Here is an 8,613-nt window from a genome sequence, read left to right on the forward strand (position 1 = left end):
TTATCAGAAATGTCAAACGGATAATTTGAAAAATTGTTGGAAGACAACAAACTTAAGGGCCCAAACTATGCTGACTGGTACCGCAACCTTATGCTGGTCCTGACATCTAAAAAGTTGGACAAAGTAGCTAAAAACCCTACCTTGGAACATCCGGGTGATAGGGCTTCTGAGGCCCGTAGGAGGGACTACCAGGAATGGGAAGAGAAAAATTCCCTTGCCTACTACAACATCATAGCATCCTTAGACAATCCGATATAGCGACAGTTCGATCAAGTTGAATTGTCCAATGATATACTGGATAGTCTGAGGACAATGTATGAAGAGCGTAACCGTTCTAATCGACAGAAGGTCTTGAAACAGTTCATGACCGTGCAGATGTCCAAGAACCAATAGGTTCATGACCATTGTCTTAAGATGATGGGATACATCAATGAACTTGAGGCTCTTGGATCCGGGCTTGACCATGTCACTAAGGTGGACGCCATCCTAAACTCTTTGCCTCCTTCCTTCAATCAGTTCATCATGAACTGCAATATGAATAAGCTAAATGTTAGCATCCATGAACACAACAATATGTTATAGAGGGCCAAAGAACTAATCAAGAAGGATGAGCCCATTGCCATGCTTGTTGAAGTTGGTAATCGGGCAAGAAGAAGAGGAAGGCTAAGAAAAAGCCTCTGAAGAAAGCTACTAAGTCCAAAAGGCAGAGGAAGGACAAAGCATTAGATGCTTATCACTTTTGCAAGCAGGCCAGCCACTAGAAGAGGAACTGTCCTTAGTACCTGGAGTCCAAGAAACAAGGTAATTTCAAATCCTTTGTCATAGAAACCAATTTGTTGATAACTTCTGCTTCCTGGTGTATTGACTCCGGGGCTTCAACTCATGCGTGTAACTCATTGCAGGGGTTCAGGACAAGCAGAAGACTAAGTGACGGAGAAGGAATTATTGTATTGAAAGATTGTCTTTATGTATAGAATTTGATAAGAAATCTGATTTCTGTTTTAAAACTGTGTGCGGATGGATATTTTGTTCTCTTTAATAATATGATTACTATCAAAAGAAATAACAAATTCTTCGCATACGAAGAACTTGAGAATGGTCTCTATGTTCTCAATCCTTCTCTGGAACTAACATAACCGAAATTACGTCGGATGATATTCCCAAGAAAAGAATCCGTGATACAATTAATCACATGTGCCTGTGGCATTACCGACTTGGCCACATCAACATAGATCGTATCACAAGGTTGGTAAATGATGGTCCTTTGGATTTTCTAACTGTAGAAAATCTTTCAATCTATGAACATTGCCTTCAGGGTAAGATGACGAAACGACCATTTAACGGTAAGCCTGAAAGATGTACAGGCATGCTTGACCTTATACATACTGATGTATGTGGTCCCATGAGTGTTAGGACACGTAACCAAATGTTTATTTTATAATGTTTACCGATGATTACTCATAATATGGTTACATGTACCTAAAGACACAAGTCTGAATGCTTTGAAAAGTTCAAAGAGTTTAGACAAGAGGTCGAGAAGTAGATAGGGAGAGAAATTAAGACTCTTAGATCGGATTGAGGTGGCGACTATCTCTCTGATGAATTCAATGACTACTTAAAGGATAATGAAATATTATTACAACTAGCTCCCGCTGCTATACCACAGCTAAACAGTGTGTCAGAGAGGAGGAACCGGATGAAGGGATGACAGATCCATCAAATGGATGGCCGAACCTTGTAGGAAGGTAGGGCAAAATTTCAAAAATTTCTCTCTCTCCCATCTAGGAATCGCATTCCTTGTTTTAGAAAATCTGCATTTTCAATTATCAATCTTGAACCAAGAATCGAACCAAATCTAAAACCAAAAAGTGGGAGAGAGATATACCCGATACGAAGAAACAGTATCCTCCAATGAAGGTGTTCACGCCCAAAGAAAGGTCCAAAGACTGCTCCCACTGAAGATGACACAGTGCAGGATGGAGCAGAATCAGTAGTGTTCTTCCCAATAATCGAATTCTTCAACAAGAATTCGACGGAGGGTATGTGAGCATGACTTTCAATCAAATTTTCTCCAAAAACTGATATCAAGAACGTTTCTTCATCACTCCTACAAGAATGGAGATCGAACTGGCAATGGTGGCAGTTGGAGGAGAACGCAGGGAGAAGATGGCGCAGCCACACTGCTGTTGTCTTCTCTCTTTGTGATCTGAGATCTGATCTCCTGGGGTTGAGTGTGTAGAATGGTTCACCCCCTCCTCCTTTTGTAGCCTTAAAGAGAGCTCCTAATCTCATTAGAAGTTTCCTAATACAAATTTGTATTTGGATCAGGAGTTCTCTTTAAGAGATAAGGATAAGCCCTTATCTTATCTACAGATTAGATCAGCCCTCCTAATCTAATTAGGAGTTTCCGAATCCAAATTTGTATTTGGATCTGGACTCTCTAAGTGGATAGGGATAACTCCCTATCCTATCTGTTGATCCAATCCCAGATCTGCCACTCTCTTTAACTAATCAAATTAGACCAGTTCGAATTGGGATTTAGGCCCATTAAGTCCATGTGCTCACTAACCTTCCAAACTGCTACCTAGTTGGGTTTCCTTATACGGCATGGAACCCAAACATTGATCTACACATCAGCCACATGGGTTCAGCCTAGCCTCTGTTATAAGGCCTGGCCGAATTCACTGTTATGATGGGCTCTTAATGGGCCCAACACTTACACTAAGTGGTCCCTGAGCCAAGCCACCTTATAAAAACCCAAGGACAGTGGGCAGAAGCAAGATTAGCCCATCAGGTATAACCCTCAATGGTCTTACAATTAATCTCTCAACGCATAATGATCAAACACTACCCGACAAGAGAGGACCTCTCCCATGGCTGCAAGGAACAGTGTTGCACTCTCTTCTCACATGGATCCTGGGAATTAAAACCTTTTGCAAACAATTTGAAACCATAATATATAATATAATATATATATATATATATATATATATATATATATATATATATATATATATATATATATATATATATATATATATATTGCAAAAACAAATTTCAACGATTGAAATTGGTTGTTGGCAGCTTTGGTTTCCATCAGAGAGAGTGCATCCCTGATCATTACCTTTGTCCGACAAAGGGGCTGATCTTGTCACTATGATCACCCACTCAGATGAATTCTCGGACTGTCCCATATATATATATATATAATGGTTTCAAAATGTTTGCAAAAAGGTTTTAATTCCTGGGATCCATATGAGTAGAGAGTGTGGCACTGTACTTTACAGCCGAGGGAGAGGTCTGCTCTTGTCGGGCAGTGTTTGATCATTATGGGTTGAGAGGTTAAGTGTAAAATCATTGAGAGTAATACCTGATGGGCTAATCTTGCATTTGTCCACAGTCCTTGGGACCATTGGGCCCATGAAGAGCCCATGGTGATGGACTCAGGGGTTCACTGTCTCCTATAGTGAATTCCGCCAGGCCTTGTAACAGATGCTAGGCTGAACCTATGTAGCTGATGTGTAAATCAATGTTTGAGTCCCACGCCACACACAGATATCCAACTAGACAGCAGATAGGAGGGTAAGTGAGCAAATGGACTTAATGGGCCTAAAGCCCAAACCGGACTACTTTAATGTGATTAATTAAAAGAGGGTGATTTTGGGATTCAGATCAGTAGATAGGATAAGGGATTATCTCTATCCACTCAGAGAGTCCAGATCCAAATAAAGATTTGAATCAGGAAGCTTCTAATTAGATTAGGAGGGCTGGTCTTTATCTACAAATAAGATAAGGGATTATCCTTATCTCTTAAAGAGAGTCCAGATCCAAATACAAGATTTGGATTAGAAAACTCCTAATGGGATTAGGAGAACCTCTCTTTAAAGGCTATAAATAGAGCAGCAAGGAAAGAACCAAAAACACACAGAAAAAAAGAGAGATCTTCTGGTTCGCAGATAACAAGAAAGAAGTCTTCTGGTTCGACTACTTCAGATTTCTACCTTTTCTTGCTCTTGCCACCTCTACTAGTTTGATCTCCACCTGTAGGAGCAATCAAGAAGAGTTCTTGATATTATCTTTTGGGAGAAAAGATAATCAGAAGTCGTGCTCACTTGCCTTTCATCGAGTTCTTGCTGAAGAACCATCCTGTTGATTCTGCTCCACCCTATGGTGTGCCATCTTCAGTGGAAGCAGTTTTTAGTATTCTCCTTGGGCGTGAACACTTTCGTTGGGGGTTACTACTACTCCATATCAAGTATATCCCTCTCATACCTTTTGGTTTCAGATCTGGTCTGGTTTAGGTTCAAGATTGATCCTTGAAAATGCAGTTTTCTAAAATAGGGAATGTGATTCCCACATGGGAGAGAGAGAAATTTTTTGAAATTTTGCCCAACCTACCTGCAATGTTCGGCCATCCATATGATGAATCTCTCATCCCTTCAAGCACTACCCGTGGTAAGAGGTAATATTGAAGATATATAAGGCTGTGTTTGGTTTGAAGGAAAAGGAGGGGAAAGGAAAGGTTTCCTTGGCTTTCCCTTCCTTTCCTCACCTTTTCCTTCAAACCAAACTTAGCCTAAATGTACAATTTCTTTTGTTGTATAAGAACATTGATTCACAACTTTTTCCATATGTTATATGTTTGTGTAAGGTTTTATAAAACTATATTGGGGCAATAGATGGTATACACATTGATGCATTTGTGCCATTAATTAAACAAGTTCTATACTATAGAAGTCAACCACCACTCAAGATGTCATGTGTGCTTGTTTATTTTACATGGTGTTCACTTTTGTCCAAGAAAGGTAGAAGTGAGCTACCCATGACTCACGAGTTTTCCTATAGGCCATCTAAAATCCAACAAATATGTTTCCACTACCACCACAAGGTTTGAAAAAAAAAAAACAACACTTAATTATTGATTCTTTTTGTGATTGAATAATACATTAACAAAAATAGTTATTTCTAAATAGAGAAATATTATGTGGTTGACTTGAGATATACAAACATGCTTCAGTCTTGACTCCATATAGGTCTAAGAGGTATCATTTGCAAGATTTTAGGGGTAGGCATGGTCATCCCAAGAATGTCGCTTTGGTGTTCTAAAAGCAAGATTTTATTTTTTTTGGTAATACAAGAAAATTTAGACAAGATGAGGGGAGACTTGCCCCAGCAATCGTGTTGTGCACGCAATGGTGTTTGAGTGCCAAAAATCAAATTAGTGACGACTTTCAAGTCCGCCAAAAACTAGAAGGGCAAAAGAGGCATTAAAAATTGCCTCTTAAGTAATCCAATCAGTCTGCCTTATTTGATATGATATAAAGGCATTTTTTCCTGACCGTCTCGGGCCAAGTGCCTCTAAAGACAGGAATTCTAGTAGTGTTGGAAGAAGCAGATAAGTCAACCAATCTACTGCTTGATTTGCTTCACAATAGACATGCTGGTAACAACACCCACGATCTAGACAACCATTCAGCTGCAAGCTCTCCTCAATAACTGTCTTCAAGTTCCATGGCAGCTGCATAGTCTTGCTAAGGCAATATATGACGATTTAAGAATCACCCTAAGTGATAATCTTGAAGTCCCTGAAATTTTAGGCAACATTATGGGCTTCCCAAGCAGTCTCAGACCTCCACAAGGTTAATTTAATCCCTGCCAATGCAAACCATACCAAGATGGATATGATATTCAAAACAAAAGTAATAGCTCTCTCAATTAGGATTGGAGGGGGAGTACAATTGTTACAAAATAGATATTCATTTCTAATTTTCCACATAAACCATAATAAGATGGCACATTTTTCTTTGGTCCAGGGATCACTACTGCTATTAGGTCCCAACCTCATTTTCGAGATCCTACACCACCAATTTTGAATTGAGGCCTCGTTATCCTTAGGACCCTTAAGGTTCAGTTCAACTACCATCCAAATTTGCTTAGCAAATTGGCAAACATTAAAAATATGCTCCAAAGCTTCCTCTCCACCACAAAATTTACACTCATTATCCATTTTATTACCCCTATTAATCGAGAATTTCTTAGTGGGTAACTTAGAGTTTAGCACCAAATAAAGGAAGAATTTGTGGTCTTGGAAGACCTTGAAAGAATTTCTTTCATTTGATTTCTTCCCAATAAAGTCTCTTTGACTATTGTCTTGACCTTCAACCACTGTATTTTGAATTTTAAGGATCTCACTATGAATTGTGGGATCATAGTTGTGGTTGCATTGACCAGAGTTAATTTTCCTGTAAGGGATAAGGAGTTCTTCTTCCATCCCGTAAGTTTACTATTCAACTTGTCTCTAAGACTCTTAAACCTTTCATGACTCTACCCACCAAGACGGGGGCACCCAAATAAGATTAGGATTTAGATCAATGGGAATCTTAATAATTTTTTCCATGATTTTCTGCAATCTAATGGAGATATTCTTTGAAAAAGATATTATCAACTTAAAGAAATTTGGGCTCTACCTCGAAGCCAAGGTGAAATTAGCCAAAATTTCCCTTTGAAGCAAGCCCCAATGGATGTTTTAGCAAAATTAAGCAGTCTTCAGCAAACTGCAGAATGGGGATGGTAGGACCACCTCTAGAGATGTTACAACCAATTAGTTTTTCCCTAGTTACAGTCTCTCTTACAAGCCTCAAGGTGAGAGCTTTAGCACATAACACAAAGATGCATGGAGAAAGAGGGTCTACTTGTCTTATTCCTCTTGATGGAAAAATTTCTTTCGTTGGACTGCCATTTATAAGAATATGAAATGAAGTAGACTTGATACATTCATAACCCACGCAACCCATTGATGATTAAAACCTAATTTCAAGAGAAACTTTTCAATGAATTGTCATTCAAACCTATCATAGGATTATTCCATGTCAATCTTGCAAGTTATAATTCCTGCCTTTCCTTTCTTCTTTCTCATAGTGTGGGCAATTTCGTGGGCAATCAAAATATTGTCAATAATTTGGAAATTAGGAACAAAGGAACTCTTAAATGAAGAGATGATATCATCTAGGTTGGGTTTTATTTGATTAACCAAAAATTTTGAAATAATTTTGTACACCACATTGCATAGGATAATTGGCCTAAAATCATTGGCCGACTCTGGACTTTTCTTTTTGGGATGTGAGTAATGAAAGTTCTGTTAATGGCTTTATTCATTATCCCCAAATGAAAAAAAAAAAAAAAAAGCTTTGACAACTTTGCAGACTTATTCCCCTTGAGGCTTGTAAGAGTATTAAAAATTTCCTCATCAGATACATGTTTAATAAGCCCCATGTTAATAGTTACAAGGGTTAATTTCACTAATGAAATCCTCAACCCCAACTGTGCCTTCCAATTTAAATCTATTTTCATAGACTCCCCAAAAATGCTCCATGATGTCAGATCTTTCATGAATCCAGTTACCCTATTCATCTTTTATTCCTATTTTTTTTTTTTTTTGTTTCTTCGGATTGTAGTGACTGTATGAAAAAATCTATTGTTTCTGACACCAAGCTTTAGCTAATCAATTCTTGATTTTGGGCCCAAAAAATTTCTTCTCAAGCAAGTAAGTTATCCAATTGTATTTGGAGAGCTTTTTCCAAGTTAGCCAAGAGAATATTAGTCGGATCCTCTTTCATAAGCTTTTGAGTGCTTTCAAGTCTTGATAAAATATCCAACTTTTATCTTTTTATATTTCCAAAATGATTTTTATTCCATTTATTAACTTTTTGCACAAATATATTCCCTTTTTTTTTTTACAAATCGCATAGCACTGGAACCATTAAAATTATTGGCCCAAGCATCCTTAACCACATCCTCAAGACTAGGGTCAAGGCACCACATTGCCTTAAACCAAAATGGCTTTGGGACACTAAAGAGATTTGGATTAGTATCTCCAGATGTCGATTACTAACAAGAATCCAATCAATTCTTTCTCTAGTTGTAGAATTATTCCAATTAAGTAAGTTGCAGTCCTTTGATATCCAAATCAATTAAGATACAATCCTCAATTAAGATCACCCATTATACACCAAGCCCCATTAGTGTTTTCTGCAATTTCTCTGATCCAATTCCATACAATAGTTTGCTCATTTTTATTAGGGGGAGAGTAAACAAAAGTGTTGAACCAGGATTAGGTGGTGGTGGTGGTATTTGTGATGAGAGTATGCTATCCTTTCATTAGATAAGATTATATTGATATTAGATTGGCTACAGTTCCATAGAACCCATAGTCCACCAGAAAAACCAATAGAATTAACTATGTAGTGATTATCATAAGAAAATGTGCTAACAATGCTACTAGCTTAACTAGGATTTATTCTAGTCTCCATCAAAATGCAAACTCCAAGCCTGTAGCTCCTAGTTAATTCCTGGACTTGGTGCCTAAGGCGCAAGCATCCAACACCCCTAACTTTCCAATTTACATTTCTCGGTCATTTCCAACCAACTTGTTTTCTGGACCCATTTCGTCCTTAATTTGCACCAAGAGTCGATATGTCTTCTCTTCACATTCATTGAAGTAACAAAACAATGTGAAGAATATGATCTAAAATAATAGGTCCAATTTCATTGATATTGAGAGTATGTACAAAGCTGAATATATACAAGAGCAATAAAGAATAATTTAGAATTAAT

The sequence above is a fragment of the Nelumbo lutea genome, chromosome 7 (assembly GCF_056320005.1).
Source record: "Nelumbo lutea isolate HS-2025 chromosome 7, American lotus-T2T, whole genome shotgun sequence".
Classification (NCBI taxonomy): domain Eukaryota; kingdom Viridiplantae; phylum Streptophyta; class Magnoliopsida; order Proteales; family Nelumbonaceae; genus Nelumbo; species Nelumbo lutea.